The sequence below is a fragment of the Lynx canadensis genome, chromosome B1 (genome assembly GCF_007474595.2).
Source record: "Lynx canadensis isolate LIC74 chromosome B1, mLynCan4.pri.v2, whole genome shotgun sequence".
Classification (NCBI taxonomy): domain Eukaryota; kingdom Metazoa; phylum Chordata; class Mammalia; order Carnivora; family Felidae; genus Lynx; species Lynx canadensis.
In genome coordinates, this window is record NC_044306.2 from 164,533,291 (window position 1) to 164,558,227 (window position 24,937).

Below are 24,937 nucleotides of genomic sequence, written 5' to 3' on the forward strand. Positions count from 1 at the left end.
GAGTCATCGGACTGTCCTCCCAACTATTAAGACAAAAGCCGGTTGAGGAAGCTTGATTGCGAAATAGCAGCTTAAATTCAGGCCCCAATATTGTGCTTAAAATGAAGGTCTCACTTTTTGCCATCTATTTTTATGGGATTCGTAGGCTATTGTACCTGCACAGTCCAGGCCCTTAAAGCTGGCCTGCCTTGATATGGGTCAGAACAACACGACTGACCGCATAAAAAGAGAGGGCCCTCTGACTTTTTCTGCAGGTCGTCAAAGGCAACAGGATGTTCACTGGGAGGTGCACGGGGTACAGCTCGGAGACTCTGAACTATCAGAGTAACTCCTTCTTCCTTCCCGTCTCTGACAATGCTCTGTGCTCTGCCCAGAAGGGCTGGAGACGGCAATGAAGCTCACTGGGGTTCTACTCATACCTCGAGGGGCTGCATAAAGATCCACTCCTTTAGAGAAAAAAGAACCCGCCTCCGATTCCAGGCCCAGAACCAGAATGTCAGTCCTGAAGCAACCCGTGCCCTGTAGCATCTGGACCATCGGCTCATTGAGGAAGTATCATGTTTGATACATAACTCCCACCCCCGACATTCCAGGATCAAATATTGAATGGAACTTTAAAGGTAAAGTCAGATTTCAAATAATTATTTGGTGAATTATTTCATAAAAATAAAATGAACATAGAGCTGACTGTCCAGTTGTAATGAAAAGTGGTTAGGTGTAGCTAATAAAAAAAGGAGAATTAGCACAGCTTTAACCAGTTGTGCTGGAAAGCATGAGCCCACGGGTTCTGGTAATTCTTACCCGGGATCTGGTGCAGAAATCAGAAATGCTTTTCAAATCAAATGTAAAGTTCCAAAAGGAACAAAAATGAAAAATCACCCCTCGCTGTCTGTTTTTGGAAGAGAGAATGTTTTATTAATACTAGATATTGCCTATCAATTCTTTGCACGCATATAAAGTTAAGTCTTTCTCTGTACTTAATGCCTTTAATAACTAGTGCAAATATTACAGTCATTTCTTATATCTCATTGATTTGAAAGCTCATTTTCCATTCAAGTGCAATGCTTTGTTTAAAGAGCAGCTACCTGAATACAGCTGTGAAAAATCTAGACTTACATACACCTTCATTGACTATTTTTAGATTCACTAAACAATATTTGCTTTCTCTGTCTCGAATGTATATGCAATATACATATATATGTATAGGGGTGTGTGTGTGTATGTGTGTGTGTGTGTGTGTGTGTGTATTCCAGAAACATAGTGAATATACTTAATGCTCTACCCAGAAGGGCCCTGTTGTTACAAATATCTTCAATCTGAAAAAAAGGAAAATGGTAATATCTGTTTCCAGACTCTCTGGACCCTGCAAATACCAAAATTACTATAGGTACACTTCTGTTTTGCCTTAGCTACAGTTTATTTATGCTGATCACATTCCCTGAATGATATCTCACACCCTTCAGCAAGGAGGAGGGACTGTTGATTCAGGTGGCTGGTGAGAAATAATGTTGATAATTATGCAGGAAACAAGTCACTTCCCCTCCATTCCCCCTTCCCCCAAATTTGTCATTCTATTCTTTCTTACAGATGACATAGGTAACTGAACTGCCTCTGGGGAAGCATTGTTCCAATTCGGAGCAGTTTCAAGCAGTTTCCGGGTAAATAATGAGATCAGAGCTGTAAGAGCCCACCAGGTTCTCCAGCCTGATTCTGTCGAGGAAACTGAAGAGCAGATAAGTAAATTTATGTGCCCAAGGTCACTTAGCTAGTTCGCGTTTCCAACCGGAACTCACTTCGGACATCCCGCATCCATGCGGACAGTCCTCACCTTCGGTCTGCCGTTCCTGCTGGGTATGGAAGCCCTGCTCCCCAGGAGATTTAGAACATTCTTCCCAGGATGGCACAGCATCTCCAGACACCCCCGCCCCAGAAAACTGTCCGCCTGCTGCAGCAACTGCCTGCCTGTGTCCTCAGGGCTACACTCCCTGGGACAGGGGTGCTCCCCCACAGGTGGGTGTAGCCCTGTGCTTTCCACCCTTCCCGCCTAAACTTCTTCTTGCCATCTGGGCTCCACGCACCATCTTCCAGGGCCCTTCTACGTTCGCACTCACCATCACCCCGCATGGGGGGCGGTGGGGCTGCATTTCTCCTCTCCCCATCCTCCCTATGCCCACAATGCCTTTTCCCTCCGTGGGCCAGGCAGCAGGGACGCTATAGCCATAGAATGCTAACTGCTAAAACTGCCTGCGTTGATCCCCATCCCCCCTTTTGTTTTTTGTTTTTTGTTTTTTTTAATTTAAGTAACGCTGGAGCTGTTCCTGCCACAGCAGCCCTGACCCAGCTGGCAGAGGCCCATCTGCTCCGAGACCGGCCTCCCTGCCTCCTTCCAGCACCACACGGCGGCTGGACACTGAGGACCTCGCTCCCCTCCCGTGGAAAGACCGAGCACAGCAGAAGACCTTGAACCGACAAGAAATGCTCCATCCCTGTTTACCGAGGGCGACTATCTGCCGGCCGGCAAGCCACCGTGATTTTCATCAGGGCGGCCGGATTTAGGAAATACAAATACAGGACGCCCGGTTGCGTTTGCCTTTCAGGTAAACACTTTTTTTTTTTTTTTTTTTTTTTTTTTTTTTACTATTCAACTATGTCCCATGCAGTACTGGAGGCCTACTTATACTAAAATATTATTCTGTGGCTGAAATTCAGATTCACCGGGGTGACCTGCAGTTTACCTGGCAACCCCATTTTAACATTCCACCAAAATGAACTGAAAATTTTCCCGTGCAACACAGTGTCTGCAGTTGCAGCCAGGGTGGAGGAAAGCAAGTACCGCTGCGATGCATTTGCCGCAGCAAAGAGGTGATTAGACGTCTGGTATGTTCTGCATTAGGCATTAAGCACATGCCACCCGTGCCTACCAAAGTGCCTCCTTCAAAGCCTGGGCAATGATTTACAAAGCAGTAAAAATGGAAATTCACTCACCCCCAAATCCAGCCGGGGGGGGGGGGGTGGGGAGGGCGGGGAACATCAAGTCCTGCCTGCAGTAGGAAAAAGAAAACAAACTGTGACAAAACCGAATCATTGCAAAAGTGTTTCCTTGCACAGAAGCAGAGCGCTGATAACAGGGAGAGTGGATTATGTAACAGCTTGCCATCTCCAAATGGAGAGCCTTCCTGGGATCCTTCCGTGTTGGAGGTGCTGCGGCTTGTGGTCACACACACACCCACACACACACACACATTCTCCACCTACTCCCCCACCTCCCGGCTTCAAAATGCATCAGCTTTGACTTTGGCTGACTCAGCAGTCTGGAACGAATTGCTTCCAGTCAACTTTGCGGCTCGCTTAAAATGCCGTAAGGACTACTTTGACTCATGCGCAGAAACAGTCTTGTATTTATCCTACAATTCAACGGAAGGCCTCTGATGTGCAAAATACTGTGCAAGCCAGTGAGGGAGGATGGGATGTGGGGTGTGAGGGAGGATGGGATGTGGGGTGTGACGGAGGACGGGGTGGGACAGGACCGACACAGTCCTGTCCTCAGAGAGCTCAGAATCCAGAGCGAAAGACTCCCAAAGACGTGCTTCCTGCACCAGAAGTACAAACATGTGCTGTCCAGAAAAATCAGTTCCACATTTGGGAAGGAAGAGGTGGAGAGAAGGGGGTAGGAATGCGAAGCCAGGGAGGTAGGAAACATGCATGCTGGACTCTTGTCCATTTTATAAAGTGATGTATACATGCATGCAGGAAGAATCTCAATGTATTGTCTAAAGCACATGTGCGGGGCACCTGGGTGGCTCGGTCAGTTAAGCATCCGACTTTGGCTCAGGTCATGATCTTGCAGTTCGTGGGTTCAAGCCCCACACTGGGCTTTGTGCTGACAGCTCAGAGCTTCGAGACTGCTTTGGATTCTGTGTTTTCCCCTCTCTCTGAGGCTTCCCTGCTTGTGCCTCTCTCTCTCTCTCTCTCAAAAATAAATAAACATTTTAAAGCACATATCCAAATAAATAATGTTCAACTGAATTCAAAAGTACAAAAATGTAATGGGCTACAGCCTTACTTCTGTCAGTAGAGGAAAACTCAATGTATAAATTGATTCGATTTACATTTCAGTTACGAAGGCCTGGCCATTTAGGATGGTCTAAATCTAAAGACGGAAGCATGCGGAAATTTTGTCTTTGAGTACATAATGTCATGAACTGTGTGAGCACAACTCAAAACACTGGAGGAAATGCTAACGTACACCTCTTTGCCTACGAAGAAGATTGCTACCAAGCAAAACATGAAATATTTCTTTTTCAAACATCTGAATCCCGACCCAGAAGTGAATGTACAAACTGCCATCTTGTTATTTTCCAACGAAAATACAGGGATAGTTTCCATGCAGCCACCAGGCGGTATCACTGTCCTGTAAAACCTTCCAGCTCAGCTCCCCCCTTGGCCCACAGCACCCCCGTGCCACCTTCCCTGCCTGCCTCCCCCGCAAGCCGACTACCTGCCACTCTCATTTCACCTCTTCAGCCACACTGGCTTTTCTCTCCGATCCCAGAACACGCCCAGGGTGGCCCCATTGCAAGGCCTTCCTGTTTGCCGTTTCCTGGGCACGGAGTGTTCTGTCTGTGGTTCTTGCCATGGTTGCTCATTGTAATAAAGGTCTCAGCTCATAGCTCACCCTCGCAGCTGGGCTTTCCCATCTCATCCTGTCTGAGGTAGCATACCCCATGCAAAGCATTCTTTATCACATTTTACCGTCGTCTTCATACTTCCTAGAATTATCTGCCAAATTATCATTTCAGTGTCTGTCTTCCAATAAGGGCAAAAATCTTGTCTTGGCCACGATAGCATCCCTTGGGCCAAGGACAGTACTTGGCACAAAATAGGTGCTCGACAAACATTTGTCGATTGAACAAATAAATTCCAACTCCCGAGAGTTGCGCTTACGTTAGAAAGGACACACATATTCACGATGGGAACCAGGCCCCAGACTTTTCACTTTCAGAAATGCACCACGGAAAATGCATCCAATTTCCGCTAATAACAACTGTGTATGATTTATTGGGAAGAATTCTTGTGCTCTAGAAAATTTTAAAATTAAAGGAAGAATGTTTACTCTTCCTGACTTTCAGTCTTTTTCTTCACTTAAAACATTTCAGGGGCACCTGGGTGGCTCTGTCAGTTAAGCGTCCAACTCTTAATTTCATCTCAGGTCATGATCTCATGGTTCGTGACTTTGAGCCCCACATCAGGCTCTGTGCTGACAGCCTGGAGCCTGCTTGGGATTCTCTCTCTCTTCCTCTCTCTCTGCCCCTCCCCTGCTTCTCTCTCTCTCAAAAAATAAACTAAAAACAATTTTTTTAATAAAAAAAATTAAGACATTTTCATAAAATTTCAATAGTGAGGGGCACCTGGGTGGCTCCATCGGTTAAACGTCCGACTTTGGCTCAGGTCATGATCTCATGGTTCATGAATTCAAGCCCCCCATTGGGCTCTGTGCTGACAGCTCAGAGCCTGGAGCCTGCTTCGGATTCTGTGTCTCCCTCTCTCTCTGCCTCTCCCCCACTCAAACTCTGTCTCTCTCTCTCTCTCAAAAACAAACATTATAAAAATTTTCTTTTTAATTTCAATAGTGAGGCCTACCAAACCCCTGCCTCTCTGACAATTTTCATCATTGAAAGATGGTTGCTTTTACCCCACCTTTATAGGCTTTGGAGAAAGGAAACCCACTTCTAAGTGTATCTTTAAAGGCACTAGGCAAGGATTCCTATGGCGTCTAGGTCCGTGGTGGTATCTATACTAGTCTTTGGTCTCTTGAGTTTGACGTCTTCCTCGGCCTCTTTCAGCACGTTAGCCAAAGTCTGGGTGGGCCTGGCTTCCCACCCATGCTTGGACACCACCTTGATTTCCTTATGTCCCACATGACTACGTGACAGTCACCAATGGAAGTCTTTTATCATAATCCTTGGTGTTCTCATCAGCAAGTGTATCTTGAGATTTAACACTCTTCAAGGGCGAGGACCAGGTTTATAGAATTCTCTCAGTACAACCTCAGTCTACAGGACAGGGAGGGTGAGTATAGTCAGCGCACGGAGGGCCTCCCTGCATCTAATTAGGTGATTTCCTTTCTCTCTCTTGTTACCATAAAAAATCTTTTACAGACTTTGCACACAACACTGGCATACATGAATAATCTTGAAAACTTTCAAACTAAGGACAGCTAATAGTTTCGCGTTCCTCCCGCTGCTCTGTTGAAGCTCATATCAAATCAGAAATTAGATTATCTGGAGCCAGAAAGGCAATGGGCAGCTGCTTGTCTCTGGAAACAGCCACCTGGCTTTGTCCATGTTCAGGCTCCACAGCAGCCATGGATTCAAGCTGCCTACAATAAGAAAAGAGGAAAACGCTACAAAAAGCCACCCCTTCCCACCTCCAAATTCTTCACCGGGACTTGCTTGGTGCTCACAAGACAGGCTGGGGACACGGTGGTGAGGCTGGTGTGTGCCATAACCAAGGAACACTGAGTTTAGGGAAGCACCTCTTACAGAGCAAACCTGCTCTTTGGGGGAAGAGGCTACCTCATCCCTCGGGCTGCTCCCTACACACTCAACCCTGAGAAGTGGCCAGGAGGAGGCGAGAGAGCCTCGCTCGCATTCTTGGCGCACCCAGTAGGAACTTGCAGGCACCCACATGGAGGATCGCCTCCCCCAACAAGGTCGAGAGCCAGTCTCAGAGGACCCGGCCCGGGGAGTTCTTCCACTGAATGGGGAAGATCCTTCTTCTGCCCATTACGCCTCGGCCAGGCCATGGGCTTGCCGTTTGGGACGGGAGGGTATGACATAGTGGAAGTGAAACCTGAGAACCTGTCTCTTCTGTTCTGAGGGACCAGAGGAGGCGATGAGAGAGGAGTAGGAGGGCAGAAGGGAGACGTGCCACCTCCATGTGGGGGGTGTTGAGACCAGGGTCCCTCAGGACGGGTGAGAGGAGACCGGGGAAATGCTGAGGGCGTCAGTCAGGACTCTGGGCGGGGGTCACCTCAGACACCGCCACTTCCCCCACAGACCTGGGGCCACCACGGCCAAGAAGCAGACTCAGCCAGGCAGCACGGTCAGGAGATGGGGGGCTGGACGGTAGCTTTCCAGAGCTGCTCTTTGTACCATTGCGGTGTGGCTCAGACCCAGACAGTCCTGCAGGGACCCAGAAGGGGGTGTGCTGGACCTAACTTGTGTGCCTCCCCAGACACCTCTGGCCACATGCTCCTGGGCCCAGTCAAGTGACAGGGAATGACAACAAGATAGGCAGCCACTGGGCGGTCCAGGACCACCTCCTGCAAAGCCTAATTTGAGAATCCTTTCTCCCCAAAGCCTCAGAGATCAAGGACGGCCCTCATATACCCAGATACCAACTGGAAGCAATGAACAGAGAGAAGAAGTCACCCCAGAAGACTGCTTCAACCATTCCTGATGGAGAGTTCCATTGCTTTTCGACAGATTCAAATTTTCAACAAAGAGAAGACAATTGAGATCGGAAGAAATAGAAATATTTTTCATCGCTAAGTCTAAGTGGTCCCTGCTATCCCAGAAAGAATATCCGTAAAAGGTGAAAGAAATTCTCCTTGCTCTGCGAGTCTGCGTGCTTGTGAGCGGTTTTGTGGCCCTGCTAGAATTTGCCGGAGCACTGGTGAGAGCCTTTGCGGTGGGCCAGGATTACAGGTCCGGGAGCACTGGAATCCACCCTCGATGGACCTTGTGAAGGGGAGATTAAGTCTTTCCTTACCTTGAAATGTGGCTGTTCCGCTGGCTCCGTAATCCCAAGGCACGGCTGCAGACCGCACAGGCCCACAGGAGCCAGACGGGTAATGGAAATGGGCCAAGTGGACTGAGAACTGCGTCCAGGGGACACAGCCCTGTAAGCCACAGCCCAGTCACTGTCGCCCCCTACGGAAAAGACAGTGCAGTGCTCCCAGATAGTAGCTTTCATTACCGAGGTAGAAAGATAGCCTCATTTTAAGCCCGCAATAACCCAATGAGGAGGCACTATTATTATCCCTATTTTTCAGATGAAGGGAAAAAAAAAAAACAAAACACAACTCCTTACTGAGTTAGAGTCCTGAGGCACAGGGAGGTTAAGTAACTCCAAGGTCACACGAGTCAAAAGGGGCAGAGCTGGGATTCAGACGCAGGCAGTCTGGCTGCAGAACATGCCTGCTAATATGGCATAATTCTGCTGACTTTTTCAAGAGTCGGAAATTAAGACCAAAAAATATTAATCTCCCAATTTAAATACTCAAGTGTTAAAAAAAAAAAAATACTCTGCAAGCCAAAGAAAACCAGAGTGTGGGCCAAGATAGGGCTTGTGAGTTGCCAGCTTGTGTTTGGTGTCCCAAGAGAGTAAGTTATGGGGTATCCTTGGAAAGCTGTGTTTTTCTTTTTGCTTCCCACCACCAACCCCCCCCCCCCGCCATATATTCACAGCAGAGTGAAAACTTATAGCTTTTCCTTCAGCGTCGTCAAGTTGTGCACCTACCCACTTGTAGCAGTAATGCTTCCATTGCTCAAAATATTTCTGAATTCCTCTCTTGGAATTGCCTTCAGAAAGGTTTACAAGTCAGCTATCTTATTTTGTAGCCATAGCTTCTTTTTTGATGAAACTAGCATTTCCCTGCGTGGTTCCAATCATCTTCACCAGATGTGGCTCTGAATCACTTTCAGCTATTTCCAGAAATCACATCCATTCTGAATGCATGGCGACTGACTGCCCAGGGAATTGTTCACAAGAATGTGTTCTCAAAATCATTAAAATAGGTTTACAGCCTTCAGGATAACAACATTTGAAAGGACACACCAATTCATCTCCTCACGTTCTTATTGGTTCCAAAACCAGCCACTGATATACGGCTTCATCTCCTTTATGTTACCCTAGGCTGGATTTTGCGAGTGATGCTGCGATATTATCTCTTGTAAATTCTGCCTCGTGAAATCAATCATTCCCTCCATGCCCCAGTGCCACAAATTATGAACAAGGGACAGAAACTTGAATGGTCTACAATGAAACAATTAAAGATAAGATTACTATCTGATCCAGCTACTCTATTTCCGGGTATATACCCCAAAGAACTGAAAGCGAGGTCTTAAACAGGCATTTGTACACTCATGTCCATAGCGGCCTCATTCACAGTAGCTAAAAGGTGGAAGGAATCTAAATGTCCACTGACAGATAAACGGTCCCTAGAGTAGTCAGACTCATAGACACCGAAAGCACAATAGTGGTTGCCAAAGGCTAAGGGAAGGGGAGAATGGGAGTTGTTTAATGGACACAGAGTTCCAGTTTTGCATGACCAAAAAAGTTCCGGAGGTAGGTTGCAAAGCAATGCAAGCCTACGTAACACTATTGACCTATACACTGAAAAAATGGTTAAGATGGAAAATGGTGTTATGTGTATTTCGCCACAATAAAAAATAAAACAGTAAAGGAAGCCACCATTCTCCTCTATAAAACACAACACAACACAATACAAGCCACTCCACACGAGCATATCTCTTGCATGTGTCGCATCTCAGCAGGCTCGAAAGACCATCTTCACGGATGGGCCCCGATCCACAGGGCTGTTTGGGAACCACTGGGCCAGGAATCTCATGCTTCTAGGAGGGGGCCCAGGTTCTAAGCGAGAGACGGAAAAGGAGAAGTGGAGTGGCTCTAGCCTCAGCGCCCAAGGGAGTTTACTCAGGACAGGGCAGCTCCTAGGGGGCGGGGTGGGGGGGGGCAGAGCGCAGATGTGTCCCCCAGCCCATGGAAGCCTGCCAGTCTCTGGCCACTCTTGACTTCAGAGGAGGAATCTGAGCTCTGGAACATGTAATCTTATTTATTCCCCTCAGCGCGGGGTAATATTCAACTATTTTAAAGATAAGAACTAATCAGTCAAATGGATGCTTGCTGAGAGTGGGGCAGGGATCTGGAGCTCTCTTCCTGTTTCACTACTTGTTCTGCCTTTGCTGGGGGGCTTCCATGGCACTTGGGGGGGGGTTCCTGAATACCAGCCGGCACACAAGTGTTCCCGTCTCTCCCCTCCCCACCTTTACTGAGGCACAACTGACAAATGGAAATTAAATGTATTTACAGCATACAATGTGATGTTTCGATATATGTACATGTGGCAAAATGACCATCATCAACTTAGTTAACATGTTCATCATGTCACACAATTGTGCGTGCGTGTGTGTGTATCTGTGTGCAGAGAACATTTAAGACTTATTCTCTAAGCAAATGTCCAAGTGTACCAAACAGCATCGTTACCTATAGTCGCCATGCTGTGTATCCGATCTCCAGAATGTATTCATTCCGCATAACTGCAACTTTGGGCCCTTTGCCCAACGTCACCTCCTCCTGCCCCCTCAGCCCCTGGCAACCACCATTCGACTCTTTGTTTCTGTTTGACTGTTTTAGATTCCACATATAAGTGAGATCATGCAGTATTTGGTTTTATTTCGCTCAGCATAATGTCCTTCAAGTTTATCGATGTTGTCTCAAATAATAGGGTTTCCTAATTTTCCAAGGTTGAATAATATTCGTGTGTGTGTGTGTACCACATTTTCTTTATTCGTTCATCTGTTGGTAGACATTTAAGTTGATTCCATATCTTAGCTATTGTGAATAATGCTGAAGTGAACATGGGAGGGCAGATATGTCTTTGAGATCCTGATTTCCTTTCCTTTGGGTATATACCCAGGAGGAGGATTGAAAGATCGTAATATATGGTTCTGTTTTTAATTTTTGAGGAACCTCCATACTGTTTTCCATAATGGAGGTACGAATTTATGTTCCCACCAACAGCATACAAAGGTTCCCCTTTCTGCACATCTCAGCCCTCGTCGGTTGTCCTTTTGATAATAGCCATTCTTTTTTTTTTTTTTTTCAATATATGAAGTTTATTGTCAAATTGGTTTCCATACAACACCCAGTGCTCATCCCAAAAGGTGCCCTCCTCAATACCCATCACCCACCCTCCCCTCCCTCCCACCCCCCATCAACCCTCAGTTTGTTCTCAGTTTTTAACAGTCTCTTATGCTTTGGCTCTCTCCCACTCTAACCTCTTTTTTTTTTTTTTCCCTTCGCCTCCCCCATGGGCTTCTGTTAAGTTTCTCAGGATCCACATAAGAGTGAAACCATATGGTATCTGTCTTTCTCTGTATGGCTTATTTCACTTAGCATCACACTCTCCAATTCCATCCATGTTGCTACAAAGGGCCATATTTCATTCTTTATCATTGCCACATAGTACTCCATTGTGTATATAAACCACAATTTCTTTATCGATTCATCAGTTGATGGACATTAAGGCTCTTTCCATAATTTGGCTATTGTTAAGAGTGCTGCTATAAACATTTGGGTACAAATGCCCCTATGCATCAGTACTCCTGTATCCCTTGGGTAAATTCCTAGCAGTGCTATTGCTGGGTCATAGGGTAGGTCTATTTTTAATTTTTTGAGGAACCTCCACACTGTTTTCCAGAGTGGCTGCACCAATTTGCATTCCCACCAACAGTGCAAGAGGGTTCCCGTTTCTCCACATCCTCTCCAGCATCTATAGTCTCCTGATTTGTTCATTTTGGCCACTCTGACTGGCGTGAGGTGGTATCTGAGGGTGGTTTTGATTTGTATTTCCCTGATGAGGAGTGACATTGAGCATCTTTTCATGTGCTTGTTGGCCATCCGGATGTCTTCTTTAGAGAAGTGTCTATTCATGTTTTCTGCCCATTTCTTCACTGGGTTATTTGTTTTTTGGGTGTGGAGTTTGGTGAGCTCTTTATAGATTTTGGTACTAGCCCTTTGTCCGACATGTCATTTGCAAATATCTTTTCCCATTCCGTTGGTTGCCTTTTAGTTTTGTTGGTTGTTTCCTTTGCTGTGCAGAAGCTTTTTGTCTTCATAAGGTCCCAGTAGTTCATTTTTGCTTTTAATTCCCTTGCCTTTGGGGATGTGTCAAGTAAAAAATTGCTACAGCTGAGGTCAGAGAGGTCTTTTCCTGCTTTCTCCTCTAGGGTTTTGATGGTTTCCTGTCTCACATTCAGGTCCTTTATCCATTTTGAGTTTATTTTTGTGAATGGTGTGAGAAAGTGGTCTAGTTTCAACCTTCTGCATGTTGCTGTCCAATTCTCCCAGCACCATTTGTTAAAGAGACTGTCTTTTTTCCATTGGATATTCTTTCCTGCTTTGTCAAAGATTAGTTGGTCATACGTTTGTGGGTCTAGTTCTGGGGTTTCTATTCTATTCCATTGGTCTATGTGTCTGTTTTTGTGCCAATACCATGCTGTCTTGATGATTACAGCTTTGTAGTAGAGGCTAAAGTCTGGGATTGTGATGCCTCCTGCTTTGGTCTTCTTCTTCAAAATTACTTTGGCTATTCAGGGCCTTTTGTGGTTCCATATGAATTTTAGGATTGCTTGTTCTAGTTTTGAGAAGAATGCTGGTGCAATTTTGATTGGGATTGCATTGAATGTGTAGATAGCTTTGGGTAGTATTGACATTTTGACAATATTTATTCTTCCAATCCATGAGCATGGAATGTTTTTCCATTTCTTTATGTCTTCTTCAATTTCCTTCATAAGCTTTCTATAGTTTTCAGCATACAGATCTTTTACATCTTTGGTTAGATTTATTCCTAGGTATTTTATGCTTCTTGGTGCAATTGTGAATGGGATCAGTTTCTTTATTTGTCTTTCTGTTGCTTCATTATTAGTGTATAAGAATGCAACTGATTTCTGTACATTGATTTTGTATCCTGCAACTTTGCTAAATTCATGTATCAGTTCTAGCAGACTTCTGGTGGAGTCTATCGGATTTTCCATGTATAATATCATGTCATCTGCAAAAAGTGAAAGCTTAACTTCATCTTTGCCAATTTTGATGCCTTTGATTTCCTTTTGTTGTCTGATTGCTGATGCTAGAACTTCCAACACTATGTTAAACAACAGCGGTGAGAGTGGACATCCCTGTTGTGTTCCTGATCTCAGGGAAAAAGCTCTCAGTTTTTCCCCATTGAGGATGATGTTAGCTGTGGGCTTTTCATAAATGGCTTTTATGATCTTTAAGTATGTTCCTTCTATCCCGACTTTCTCGAGGGTTTTTATTAAGAAAGGATGCTGAATTTTGTCAAAGGCCTTTTCTGCATCGATTGACAGGATCATATGGTTCTTATCTTTTCTTTTATTAATGTGATATATCACGTTGATTGATTTGCGAATGTTGAACCAGCCCTGCATCCCCAGAGTGAATCCCACTTGATCATGGTGAATAATTATTTTTATATGCTGTTGAATTCGATTTGCTAGTATCTTATTGAGAATTTTTGCATCTATATTCATCAGGGATATTGGCCTGTAGTTCTCTTTTTTTACTGGGTCTCTGTCTGGCTTAGGAATCAAAGTAATACTGGCTTCATAAAATGAGTCTGGAAGTTTTCCTTCCCTTTCTATTTTTCGGAATAGCTTGAGAAGGATAGGTATTATCTCTACTTTAAACGTCTGGTAGAATTCCCCTGGGAAGCTATCTGGTCCTGGACTCTTATTTGTTGGGAGATTTTTGGTAACTGATTCAATTTCTTCACTGGTTATGGGTCTGTTCAAGCTTTCTATTTCCTCCTGATTGAGTTTTGGAAGTGTGTGGGTGTTTGGGAATTTGTCCATTTCTTCCAGGTTGTCCAGTTTGTTGGCATATAATTTTTCATAGTATTCCCTGATAATTGCTTGTATCTCTGAGGGATTGGTTGTAACAATTCCATTTTCATTCATGATTTTATCTATTTGGGTCATCTCCCTTTTCTTTTTGAGAAGCCTGGATAGAGGTTTATCAATTTTGTTTATTTTTTCAAAACACCAACTCTTGGTTTTGTTGATCTGCTCTACCGTTTTTTAAGATTCTATATTGTTTATTTCTGCTCTGATCTTTATTATTTCTCTTCTTCTGCTGGGTTTAGGCTGCCTTTGCTGTTCTGCTTCTATTTCCTTTAGGTGTGCTGTTAGATTTTGTATTTGGGATTTTTCTTATTTCTTGAGATAGGCCTGGATTGCAATGTATTTTCCTCTCAGGACTGCCTTTGCTGCATCCCAAAGCGTTTGGATTGTTGTATTTTCATTTTCATTTGTTTCCATATATTTTTTAATTTCTTCTCTAATTGCCTGGTTGACCCATTCATTCTTTAGTAGGGTGTTCTTTAACCTCCATGCTTTTGGAGGTTTTCCAGACTTTTTCCTGTGGTTGATTGCAAGCTTCATAGTATTGTGGTCTGAAACTATGCATGGTATGATTTCAATTCTTGTATACTTATGAAGGGCTGTTTTGTGACCCAGTATATGATCTATCTTGGAGAATGTTCAATGTGCACTTGAGAAGAAAGTATATTCTGTTGCTTTGGGATGCAGAGTTCTAAATATATCTGTCAAGTCCATCTGATCCAATGTATCATTCAGGGCCCTTGTTTCTTTATTGACCATGTGTCTAGATGATCTATCCATTTCTGTAAGTGGAGTGTTAAAGTCCCCTGCAATTACCACATTCTTATCAATAAGGTTGCTTATGTATGTGAGTAATTGTTTTATATATTTGGGGGCTCCTGTATTCGGCGCATAGACATTTATAATTGTTAGCTCTTCCTGATGGATAGACCCTGTGATTATTATATAATGCCCTTCTTCATCTCTTGTTACAGCCTTTAATTTAAAGTCTAGTTTGTCTGATATAAGTATGGCTACTCCAGCTTTCTTTTGACTTCCAGTGGCATGATAAATAGTTCTCCATCCCCTCACTCTCAATCTGAAGTTGTCCTCAGGTCTAAAATGAGTCTCTTGTAGACAGCAAATAGATGGGTCTTGTTTTTTTTATCCATTCTGATACCCTATGTCTTTTGGTTGGCGCATTTAGTCCATTTACATTCAGTGTTATTATAGAAAGGTATGGGTTTAGAGTCATTGTGATGTCCATAGGTTTCATACTTGTAGCAATGTCTCTGGTACTTTGTCTCACAGGATCCCCCTTAGGATCTCTTGTAAGGCTGGTTTAGTGGTGACGAATTCCTTCAGTTTTGGTTTGTTTGGGAAGACCTTTATCTCTCCTATTCTAAATGACAGACTTGCTGGATAAAGGATTCTCAGCCGCATATTTTTTCTGTTCATCACATTGAAGATTTCCTGCCATTCCTTTCTGGCCTGCCAAGTTTCAGTAAAGAGATCGGTCACGAGTCTTATAGGTCTCCCTCTATATGTTAGAGCACGTTTATCTCTAGCTGCTTTCCGAATTTTCTCTTTATCCTTGTATTTTGCCAGTTTCACTATGATATGTCGTGCAGATTGATTCAAGTTATGTCTGAAGGGAGTTCTCTGTGCCTCTTGGATTTCAATGCCTTTTTCCTTCCCCAGATCCGGGAAGTTCTCAGCTATTATTTCTTCAAGTACACCTTCAGCATCTTTCCCTCTCTCTTCCTCCTCTGGAATGCCAATTATGCGTAGATTATTTCTCTTTAGTGCATCACTGAGTTCTCTCATTTTCCCCTCATATTCCTGGATTTTTTTCTCTTTTTCTCAGATTCTTCTTTTTCCATAATTTTATCTTCTAGTTCACCTATTCTCTCCTCTGCCTCTTCAATCCGAGCCGTAGTTGTCTCCATTTTATTTTGCAACTCGTTGATAGCATGTTTTAGCTCCTCCTGGCTGTTCCTTAGTCCCTTGATCTCTGTAGCAAGAGATTTTCTGCTGTCCTTTATACTGTTTTCAAGCCCAGAGATTAATTTTATGACTATTATTCTAAATTCACTGTTATATTGTTTAAATCATTTTTGATCAGTTCGTTAGCTGTTGTTATTTCCTGGACGTTTTTCTGAGGGGAATTCTTCCGTTTCTTCATTTTGCATCATCCCTGGAGTGGTGCGGGACTGCGGGGCACTTCCCCTGTGTTGTCTTGGATAACTTGTGTTGGTGGGCGGGGCCGCAGTCCGACCTGATGTCTGCCCCCAGCCCACCGCTGGGGCCACAATCAGACTGGTGTGTGCCTTCTCTTCCCCTCTCCTAGGGGCAGGATTCACTGTGGGGTGGCGTGGCCCATCTGGGCTACTTGCACACTGCCAGGCTTGTGGTGCTGGGGATCTGGCGTATTAGCTGGGGTGGATCGGCAAAGATAATAGTCATTCTAACAGGTGTGAGGTAATATCTTATTGTGCTTTTGTTTTGTATTCTCTTGATGACTAGTAATATTGAGCATTTTATTTATTTATTTATTTAAGTTTATTTATTTCTTTATTTATTTTGAGAGACAAAGAGAGCACAAGTGGGGGAAGGAAAGGGAGAGAGGGAGAAAGAGAGAATCCCAAGCATGCTCCTCACTGTCGGGGCAGAGCCCAATGCAGGACTTGAACCCACGAACCGTGAGATCATGACCCGAGCTGAAGTCAAGAGCTAGATGCCTGGGGTGCCTGGGTGGCTCAGTGGGTTAAGTGTCAGTCTTTGGCTCAGGTCATGATCTCGTGGTTTGTGAGTTTGAGACCCACATCGGGCTCTGTGCTGACAGCTCAGAGCCTGGATCCTGCTTCGCATTCTGTGTCTCCCTCTCCCTCCGCCCCTCCCCTGCTCATGCTCTGTCTCTGGCTTTTTCAATAATAAATAAACATAAAAAAAAATTTTTAAAAAGAGCTGTATGCTTAACCAGCTGAGCCACCCAGGCACCCCAATGTTGAGCATTTTAAAAGACAAATGTATTTTTTTAATGCCTTCTTTTGAGAAATGCCTATTTAGGTACATTGACTATTTTTTAATAGAGTTACCTATTTTCTTGCTGTAGCATTCTTTGAGATCCTTATATATCTTGAATATTAACTCCTTATCAGATATATAGTTTGCAAATATATTCTCCTGCTCTATGGATTGTTGCTTTATTCTGTTGACTGTTTCCTTTACTGTGCAGAAGCTTTTTGGTTTGATGCAGTCCCATTTGTCTCTTTCTGCTTTTGTTGCCTGTGCTTTTGGGGTCATACCCAAAAAAATTATTGCTCAGACCAATGTCAAGAAGCTTTTCTCCTATGTTTTCTTCAAGTAGTTTTCAGGTATTATGTTTGAGTCTTTACTCCATTTTGAGTTGATTTTTGTATATGGTGTGAGATAGGGGTATGGCTTCATTCTTTTGCACATGGGTATCCAGTTTTCCAACACATTTATTGAAGAGACTCTCCTTTCTCCATTGTGTATTCTTGGCACCTTTGTCAAAGATCAGCTGACTGTAAATACATGGATTTATTTCCAGGCTCTATTCTGATCCATATGTCTGTTTTGATGCTAACATCATACTGTTTGGATTACTATAGCTTTGTAGTAAATTTTGATATCAGGAAGTGTGATGCCTCCAGCTTTGTTCTTTTTGTACAAGATTGACTTGGCTATTTGCGGTCTTTTGAAGTTCTACTGAATTTTAGAATTGTTTCTATTTCTAGCAAAACTTCCATTGGAATTTTGGAAGGAATTGCACCAAATCTGTAGATCACTTTGAGTAGGACAGTTTAATAATATTAACTTCCAGTCCATGAACACAGGATAGATACCTTTCTATTGTTTTGTGTCTTCTTTCATTTCTTTCATGATGTTTTATAGTTCTCAGTGTACAGATATTTAATCTCCTTCCTGAAATTTATTCCTAAGTATTTTATAGCTTTGCTATTATAAATAGGGTTGTTTTCTTAATTTATTTTTTGGATATTTTGATATTACTGTATAGAAATGCTACTGGTTTTTGCATGTTGGTTTTATAATTTGCAACTTTACTGAATTTTAATACATCTAACAGGTTTGGGGGGGATCTTTAGAATTTTTCTCTATATAAGATGATGTCATGCACAGTATTTTAATATCTTCATGACAAGTAGAATCATACTGGTGAACACCAACTCAATACTGGCTTGCCCTTTAAGTTCCTAATGAAGCTCTTTCTGAAATCTTCCAAACTCTGAGGAGGGAGGAGATTTGTCTGTATCTGGAGCAAGTTGGTTAGGAAAAACCAAGTGATCTCGATCAGGTTTATGGGTGTAGGGGGGAGTCAGGAGGAGGGAGTCAGCAGCTGGCCCCCTGGAAAATCAGGGAAGAGCCAGGTAAGCTGTGGTAAGGATGTGGGCAAAAAGAAGTTGGAGAGAGTGCGTGGAAAAACACCTCTCCCTTCCCTCTTTGCAAGGATGTGTGGGGAGCCCTGGCATAAATAATTAACCTTGTAAACCTTAAAAGTAAAGACAGTTACTAGTTAGTTTCAGCTTCCTGCCTCCACTCTTGTGGAGCTTGCAGCAAATCACAACGCAGATGTTCTAAAGCCAGCAAACCAAATAAAGAACCGGTTAGTTCAGGAAAAAGTGAGTTTTTGTACACATTCGGGCTCCATGGTGTTTTGGCATCTTGTGGGCACAGTCTCAGTGTAACCTCCTTTCCCTTCTTTCACCGGGAGGTGATGACATTGACAGACAGGAAAGCTGGAAGCCAAACAGGAAATAGAATAGACAGCAAAGGGCCTGGAGAACATCCCAGAAGAATTAAATGGCAGGCAGCACCTCCCATTGGAGCAGCTTTGACCACCATCAGGTTTAAACTTGAGAATCCTCCCCACGCTGGGTGGCGGTGCGTGTGTGTGTGTGCACGCGCGCACGCATATGTGTGCACCTCTGTTCAAGCACACACACAGGTGCGGCTGCTCATGTTTTGTTGATGCATAAACAGAGAGATGTAGACAATGTCATGGTTCCAGGACAGCAAAGAATTAGCGGAAGAACCGGGAATAAAGACTAATCTCTGACATAGTGAAGCAGGTTTTTACAGCTACATTTACTCTAGATTTCCCTCCTGTTCACTTCTGTCTTTTGTCCTCCTCACTCCGCACTCACAGAATCTATAATTCAGAATACGTCTGCAGTATGGTTGAGTTTGGGAAAAATGATCTCAGGCAGTAGGAAACAGGAGAAAACTGATGGAGGGAGAATGGCCTGTGGAATTGCTGAATATAATGTTTGTTGAGTGAATGAGTGATTGGCTAGAACGGAAAGAGCTAGGAGGTACTAGACTAGTTAGGAGGTGGATAATAACAGCAACCACACTGAGCACTTCCTGGGTATTTTCCATATAGCCATATCTCAATTTACTGTGCTTTGTTTTATTGTGCTTTGCAGATATTGTTTTTTGGGTTTTTTTTTTTTTTGTTTTTTTTTTGTTGTTGTTGTTTTGGTTTTTTTTTTAACAAATGAAAGGCTTGTGATAACCCTGCATTTAGGACTTTCAATAGTTAGAGAGGAGAAGTCAGGGCCTGGCTTCAAAGCTTCAAAGACAGGCTGACTCTTTGGGGCCAATGCAGCTGGGGACTTTAGGTTGAAGCCAATGCTCATTTACCATTTCAAAGCTCCTAGGGCCCTTAAGAACTATGCTGAGTTGGGGCACCTGGGTGACTCAGTTAAGGGTCTGACTCTTGGTTTCAGCTCAGGTCACAATCTCACAGTTTGTGAGTTCAAGCCCTGCATCCGGTTCTGCGCTGGCCGTGCAGAGCCTGTTCAGGATTCTCTCTGCCCCTCCCCCATTCTCTCTCGCTCTCTCTCTCAGAATACATAAACTTTAAAGAAAGAGAAAATTATGCTGCATCTACTCTGCTTGTGCTCTATAAATGAAACAACAAGGCATGGGTGACAGCACATCTGTTGACAACATGGTTTACTGAATATTTTAAGCCCACTGTTGAGATCTGCTGCTCAGAAACAAGATTCCTTTCAAAATATTACTGCCCGTCGACAATGCACCTGGTCCCTCAAGAGCTCTGAAGGAGATGTATAGTGAGGTTAATGTGTTTTCATGCTTGCTAACACATCAGTTCTTTAGCTCATGGATTAAGGAGTAATTTTGACTTTCAAATCTTATTAAGAAATATTTAAGAAATTTTATAAGGCTAGAGCCGACATAAACAATGATTTTTCTGATAGATTTGGGCAAATTGAAAACCTTTTAGAAAGGATCCACCGTTCTAGATGCCATTAGGAACATTCATGATTCACGGGAAGAGATCCAGATATTGGCAGGAACAAGAGTTTGGAAGAAGTTGGTTCCGAGCCTCGTGGATGACTGGGAGGGGTTCAGGACTTCGGTGGAGGAAGTCACTGCAGACGTGGTGGAAATAACAAGAGAACTAGAACGACAAGTGGGGCCTGACGATGTGACAGAATTTCTACAATCTCAGGGCAAAACATGAACAGATGAGGGGCTGCTTCTCATGGACGAGCAAAGGAAGTGGTTTCCTGAGATGGAGTCTACTCCTGGGGAAGACGCTGTGAAGACTGTGGAAATGACAGCAAGGAGTTAGAATATAGAATATGACATAAACTTAGCTGCTAAAGCAGCAGCAGGGTTTGAGAGGATTGACTCCAATGTTGAGAGAAGTTCTGCTGTGGGTAGAATGCCATCCAACAGCATCACGAGCTACAGAGAAACCGTGAGTGAAAGAAAGAGTCGATCGACTCAGCAAACCTCACTGTTGTCTTATTCAAAGAAATTGCCACAGCCACCACAACCTTCAGCCACCACCACCCTGATCAGGCAGCAGCCTTCAACATCTAGGCAAGACCCCAAGATCAGCGAGAAGATTATGATTTGCTGAAAACTAAGATAGGGCTAGCATTTTCTAGCAAGATTTTTAAATTCAGGTATGTACATTGATTTTAGACGTAAGGCTATTGCACACTTAGTAGACTACAGTATAGTGTAAACACAACTGTTGTGGGCACTGGAAAACCAGTAAGTTCATTTGACTTGCTTTATTGTGATATTTGCTCTATTGCGGCAATCTGCAACCATACCTTCAAGGTCTCTGAGGTGCGCCTATACGTTCTCTCATTTAACTCTCACAGCAGCTCTTTCAGGGTAAATACTATTGTCATCCCCACTACATGGATGAAGAAACCAAGGCTTAGAGGCACAGGTGTGCAGGCAAATGCTGGAGGGAGGAGGATGCTAATTTGTAGCATTTGCCAGCGTTCACGGCGTAAAACATCCCCAAGGCGAATTTCAACCTGCCAACAGGAAGTCACTGGACATAGACTTGGGAAAAGATGCACAAACTCTGTTCCCCTGTGCCACCTTGGGCCAGCTCTGGCATGGGTCTGCTTAGGGGTTAAGCAACTTCCCTAGAAGTGCTTCCCTGCACATCAGTGGCAGAGTCAGGGCTCAAACCCTGATCTCGCTCTAGACCACCCTTCTAACCAACGCGCTATAGCACCCCTCCTCAATCACCAGGTTGTGAAAAGGGTCTGCATTGGGGAGGTGACAGAGGCAAAAGAGAGGAAAGAATGGAAGAAAGGTTTTGCAAAAAGCGCTCTAAAAGACCAACAGTCTGAAAAAGCAGAGTTCAAAGATCGATGCCCAATATCAGGTGCCAAAAGAGAACTGTGCTTTGACCTTAGCAGAAAATTACGTAAACTCTCCCTGGACGAGAGACTTCTTAGGGAGAATTAAGAGGCGGTACAGAGAGAGTTCATTTGGGAAGAATTAAAGGAACTTTCCTATACAATCCCTCCAATTCTGGCTGAGGGGTGCAGCACAGAGGGGGAGCTCCATAACATCTCTTGATGTTATCTTATGACATTAAAGAACCAGCTTTCAATAGGTATTCCAAAGCCAAAGACAGAGGGTGGTGGTGTTGGGGGTAATTTCCAAATTCTGCCTGTGAGCTTCTGTGTCGCCTTCTGGACCCAAGCTTGACTGTTGTGGTAAAGACCATGGCTTAATCAGGGCCAATGGCACATTGGTGCTGTATTCGATAAGTATGGAGTACAGTGTGGGAAAGTGGAAAGAGCTCTGGACTGGATTCTAGTCCCAGTCCTGCCATTATGGCCTGGACGATCTTGGGTATGCCCCCCAGAGCCTGTTTTTGCCACTTACAACACAAAAGGTTTGGACTAGATTTTTTTTTTTAAATCCATTTCAGCTCTAAAAGCCTACAATACCGTGACATTTAAATATATTCATTTGCTAAGTCCTATGCTTCACAAAGGAACTCTGATGAAGCAAATCTAACTCGAAAACACAGTAACAATAACGCAAACACTTATATGGTACCTATTTGCACCAGGCATTGTTTTAAGTGCTTTATTCATGTTAAATCATTTAATCCTTACAGCAATCATTTGGAATAGGTGATATTATATGAGATGATAGATGTTAACCAAAGTTACTGTGACAATCATTTTGCAATATGTTTATCAAGCCATTATGCTGTATACCTTAAACAGTCTGTGTACCAGTTATAACTATAAACCTGGGATGGGGGAAAATGGGTAATATTATTATTTTCATTTTGCAGATGCATTATTTTCATTTGTGCAGAGGCACAAAGTGGTTATATAATGGGGTAGGTGCCGTTCTCATCCCTATTATGTGGATGAAGAAAGTAAGGTTTACAGGCAGTGATGTGCTGGTGGCAGAGGATGGGAAGGGTCCACATGACTGGGCCCAGGAGCACGTGGCCAGAGGAGTCTGGGAAGGCACACAAGTTAGGTCCAGCACACCCCCTTCTGGGTCCCTGCGCGACTGTCTGGGTCTGAGCCACACCACAATGGTACAAAGAGCAGCTCTGGAAAGCTACCGTCCAGCCCCCCATCTCCTGACCGTGCTGCCTGGCTGAGTCTGCTTCTTGGCCGTGGTGGCCCCAGGTCTGTGGGGGAAGCGGCGGTGTCTGAGGTGACCCCCGCCCAGAGTCCTGACTGACGCCCTCAGCATTTCCCCAGTCTCCTCTCACCCGTCCCGAGGGACCCTGGTCTCGACACCCCCCACATGGAGGTGGCACGTCTCCCTTCTGCCCTCCTACTCCTCTCTCATCACCTCCTCTGGTCCCTCAGAACAGAAGAGGCAGGTTCTCAGGTTTCACTTCCACTATGTCATACCCTCCCGTCCCAAACGGCAAGCCCATGGCCGAGGCGTAATGGGCAGAAGAAGGATCTTCCCCATTCAGTGGAAGAACTCCCCGGGCCGGGTCCTCTGAGACTGGCTCTCGACCTTGTTGGGGGAGGCGATCTGCCATGTGGGTGCCTGCAAGTTCCTACTGGGTGTGCCAAGAATGCGAGTGAGGCTCTCTCGCCTCCTCCTGGCCACTTCTCAGGGTTGAGTGTGTAGGGAGCAGCCCGAGGGATGAGGTAGCCTCTTCCCCCAAAGAGCGGGCTTGCTCTGTAAGAAGTGCTTCCCTAAACTCAGTGTTCCTTGGTTATGGCACACACCAGCCTCACCACCGTGTCCCCAGCCTTTCTCGCGAGCACATGGGAGTCCAGTGAAGAACGTGCAAATGGGAACAAAAATTGTTTGCTCCAAAGGGCTCTATATTCTTACATTAGTCACATTCAGCCTTCAGCAACTCATTAAGAATCTTAGTTAAATCCTTGTTACCAACTTCGACCCATCCAGCAGCATCTGTTCTGGCCAAACAGGTGCTCATGGCCCATTTCTCCTTGGAGGTGCCTGTCTTCCCTTAGATTTCAAGTTCATGGGTTGACCTACAACCTCAGCTCTCTGACAGGTTCAGGAAAAGTTGTGAATTTGCAGATTTTTTGGCAGACTGTCACTGAATCGATTAAGGCCTAAAACCCCGAAGAGAAAGATCATGATAAACCAACTGAATGAAATGATTCAGCAGTAAATAGACAAATTAGAGAACAAACCAGTGAGCAAGAAGAGAAGTCGCCTGGGTATCAAAAACATAACAAGGAGTGAACTGAGCTGAAAGTGAGTGGTACAGATGACTTGGTTTTCATTGGAATCCTTCCTGACTTATGCAATCCACACCCATGTTCATATATTCCTCTGATAAAAGGGTTTTAAAGTTATGGAAGGACACAAAATCTTAATCACAAAGTCAGAAAAATAAGCAAAGCATTCCAGTCGTATGTTGTTGGTGGGTGCCTCAGTGTGGGAATATAACAGCAGAACAACAGAACCCAAATCTGTCTCACTGAGAGAATCTGAACCAGCTTCTCTCCAAGAAACAGAAACTAGAAATCCAGGAAGTGCTGGCCATCATAAACTTGGCATATCTATGCCTCCCCTTTACCTATTCAATGACCCATATTAAAAAAAAAATTGAGGGGCGCCTGGGTGGCGCAGTCGGTTAAGCGTCCGACTTCAGCCAGGTCACGATCTCGCGGTCCGTGAGTTCGAGCCCCGCGTCGGGCTCTGGGCTGATGGCTCAGAGCCTGGAGCCTGTTTCCGATTCTGTGTCTCCCTCTCTCTCTGCCCCTCCCCCGTTCATGCTCTGTCTCTCTCTGTCCCAAAAATAAATAAAATGTAAAAAAAAAAAAAAAATGAGTTTCAGTGGCACAAAGTCAGCATCTAAGAGTATCCTTAAAATTTGTATTCATATAATTAAGTTGCAGGCTTCACACGCTGGGATTACTGTCCGAACAAGCAGAAACACTGCAGTGGTTACAACAGTTCACGTTGGCTTCATTCAAGTTTCATTCCAGCAAAGAAACGCTTTGCCATCTGCTGACACCCGACAGTTACCTGGGTTGGAATCCGAGTTCCCAGACAGCCTGGCACCCCTAAACTATCCAAGCCGCGTTAGGGTGCTACTTGTCTCAAATCACTTTCTTTAGGCAAGCATTTCCAGAAACACGTTTACAGGAAGGCATGAGTCATAATGATATGATATGTAATATTTTAGCCGTTAGTGAATTCCTTGGACACTTTCCATTTGGTTGCTTAGAACTTAGTTTGAAGAAGTTAACTAGCTTTCACTTACTATAAGATGAATCAGATCAAGCAGACCTTTGAAACTTTGGAAATGTCGAACAATCTTAACAGCTTAAAGGAAGGGGGAAGCCATCAAAATTTGGATTGCTGGTTCCCGCAGTGGCCCAGCTGCTCTTCAGAAAAACAAAAAACAAATTCCTATAATCTCATGT

General features: G+C 44.3%; 1 long non-coding RNA gene across 3 annotated transcripts; it reads left to right on the forward strand.

Moving 5' to 3' along the window:
• Nucleotides 1-342: 342 nt before the first annotated feature.
• Nucleotides 343-24,154, forward strand: LOC115512648. Of its 3 annotated transcripts, XR_003968449.1 has the most exons (6): nucleotides 343-620; nucleotides 1,588-2,010; nucleotides 2,302-2,597; nucleotides 4,117-5,107; nucleotides 7,561-7,562; nucleotides 24,119-24,154. It is a non-coding gene; the product is annotated as an uncharacterized LOC115512648 (long non-coding RNA). The 3 variants fall into 3 exon arrangements; XR_003968448.1 differs by lacking the exons at nucleotides 4,117-5,107; nucleotides 7,561-7,562; nucleotides 24,119-24,154 and adding an exon at nucleotides 7,362-7,438 and having other exon boundaries at nucleotides 345-620; XR_003968447.1 differs by lacking the exons at nucleotides 4,117-5,107; nucleotides 7,561-7,562; nucleotides 24,119-24,154 and adding an exon at nucleotides 3,109-3,482 and having other exon boundaries at nucleotides 345-620.
• Nucleotides 24,155-24,937: the final 783 nt, after the last annotated feature.